This window comes from Oryzias melastigma, linkage group LG17 (assembly GCF_002922805.2).
Source record: "Oryzias melastigma strain HK-1 linkage group LG17, ASM292280v2, whole genome shotgun sequence".
In the NCBI taxonomy this organism is placed as follows: Eukaryota; Metazoa; Chordata; class Actinopteri; order Beloniformes; family Adrianichthyidae; genus Oryzias; species Oryzias melastigma.
In genome coordinates this window covers 5,286,654-5,289,688 of record NC_050528.1, presented here as the reverse complement: position 1 = coordinate 5,289,688, position 3,035 = coordinate 5,286,654, and positions in this window count along the sequence as shown.

Sequence of the window (3,035 nt, the reverse complement as noted above, 5' to 3'; positions counted from 1 at the left end):
TTTAAAGGGGAGAGGGAGGGTCCTCGGAACCCCCGTGGATTGCGTAGCTATAACAACCTGTCCGGATTTCACTCCCATGCTTGAAGCTTCTAAAATGCAGAAATAAATATGTGTGAATTGCTGGAGACCCTCATTAAGGTCTCAGAACTCACATTTGTTTGTCATGAATGTCAAATAAGGAGTTTTTCTTTTGTCTTTTTGCCTTTTAAAGTGCAAAACATTTCATTTATTTTAAATAAATTCATTAAAGAACATTTAAAAAAAGAATTATTGGATTTTAAAGCTTTATAGTTTAATAAAAAGGTTTAAAATGAAGACAAAAATTAAGTTAAAGTTGTATAAATTAACCCATATTTTGAATAATAACGAATTAATTTGCAGTCCTCACGGTGTGAAATGTTAAAGTAAGATGTTATGGTAACTTTCCATTTTCCAAATGTAATAAAAATGTCCCATAAAAGCAGCAGCAGCACCCCCGAGGGAGCAGAAAGTTTCTGTTTTCTCAGGTTCAAGTATCTCTTAACAACCTCTCCAATCTATTAACAGCAAACTTTACGCGCACAAACAGTTATTTCCTCATCAAAAACAAACATATTACGAACAGACTGGCATTAATAAGCTACATTATGTACAGAAATGGAAAGGAAAAATATTTTTTATGTGTTTTTGTTCAGCTGAACTCTGATAAACTATTTAATGCAAATGAAACTTGATTAAACTTTTTCGGAAACCCTTAGTAATATTAATGACCTTTATTTTGTAATTATAAAGAAATGAAGAGATTTAATACACATTTATGAAACGTTGCGTTTCCATGCATCAAAGTTAATTAATCAGAAAGATAAAGAAAAACGTGCAAATATATTTATATATATTTTTATTTTTTAATCATTAAATCTCATTTTCAATTAATATATATATTCTCGCGTCGTCATTGGTGCGTTTTGATTTTATTTTATGTCAGAAACCTGTGGTCAATACCTCCCGTATGTGTTATCCTCTCTGACTGGATCAGAGGAAACAAACTTGGTTATTAAACAAACACGTCTCTACAACATCAGCGGAGAGGAAGTTGGCGCCACCCAGTGGAAAAGAATAAACACTGCATCCAAAAAAATAAAATAAATAAATAAAAGCAAAAATGTGCTATTTTTTTATTTCTTTATTTTTATAAAATAAATAAATAATAAATAAATAAAACAAATTAAAAAATGAAATGCATTATAAAATAAAATAAATTAATTAAATTTAAACAAAATAAATGAATAAAAATAAATAAATATTAGATAGACAAATACATAAGAATAGGCAAATAAATAAACAAGTGACATCATTTTTACATGTTAATTGTAATGTAAATAAGTTATGTTTAAACATTGTTTTGGGAACATCTTGGAATATTTGTCAAAACTTCGAAATATGTTGTCATTGACAATCAGACTAAACAAATAATGCCTGAAAGTACAAAAATGAACAATAAAGCAATAAAATAAATAAATCTAAACTAAGCATAAAATTCCTAAACACTGACCATAGACAAAATAAATAATGATAGTAATATGCTATTCTTTAGTTTTGAAAACTGGAACAATTTATAAATTTAAAGTTGATATTTTTCTTTAAAGATGATTGTTTTAAGCGAAAATAGTTAAATTAACAGAATAACAGCAATAATCGAGAGTTTTACTACAAAATGTTTAATATTTTATCATTTTATTACAAAATGGCAGCACATCTACTGTGATTGCAGTGTGAGTAGGGAACAGGTGGAGCTAGAGAGGAGAATGAAGGTTAAATGGTAAATGTTGTAACCCTCCATCAAGGGGCCCAAAGTGCTTCACAGTCACAGACCCATTCACCCATTCACACACTGGAGGTGGCTCCACTGCCGAACACTCCACCAGAGGCCATTCGGGGTTCAGTGTCTTGCCCAAGGACACTTCGATACATGGGCGGGCAAGGCAGGAATCGAACCCACAATCTTCCGATCAGGAGTCGACCGCCCTACCGCTGCACCACGGCCGCCCGTAAAAGAAAATGTAATGTCAGTTCAGTTTGGATAACTCTTACATCAAATCTTCACTTTGGCTCAGTTTCCTGTTCTAAGGTGAAGTTCAGTTATGTTGACTCTTTTGGCAGTTAGAGGACAAATATCAAATTATAAAAGAGAAACCAACAAACAGAGAAGAACATCTTAATGAGTGTCATCATAGGAGGAGAGAGACTTTAGTGTGTCATGTCATAAAAAAATTAAAAAATGGAAATCCTGAGTCCAGTTATATAAATCATAAACTCATCATTTAAAATACTAAATTAAGTCAACCTCAAAGTTAAAAGCAAACAATAAACACCCAACAACACAATTACTCTGCAGTCCATCTGCTTGTTGCTTTGGACTTTTTTTTATTAGAACATCAAAATCATTAAACCACATAATCACAATCAGAAACCATTTGGCCAGAACAGAAAGAAATTATGAATAAATCAACAAAAAAACATTACAATCACAAACAATCAACTTATTTTCTCCACTAAAGTAGATTCTTGCATTTTTGCTTTTTCATAAACTTTAGTGATTTAAACCATAAACAGATCTGTTTCTGTAATGTGTTAAATAGATGTTGTGTTTTTAAGAACCTGCTCTTATAAATGAAATATGTCCCAGATATTAATAAATAACTGAATGCCAAATCAAATAATATATCAGCAGAAATGACTCCAAATAATGTGTTTTAGTAATCGAATACAAAAAATAAAACATGTTTTTATAAACGTGTATAAAAATATATTTATTAGCATATATACATACAAAAAAAACAGATGACCGTACAAAATAGAACAGTTACTTTCTTGAAAACGTACATAAGTAGTTCCCTATGTGGATAAATGGTATCAATGATTTTACAACTGCACTGATAGTTTTGTGTTTCAGAGGAAATTCTGAGGTTTAAGTTTTGCTTAGGTTGATATTATTCAACTGTTTTCTGTATTCGAGCATTTTTTTTAACATTTAATTGAAGGAAGGAGCAGTTGTG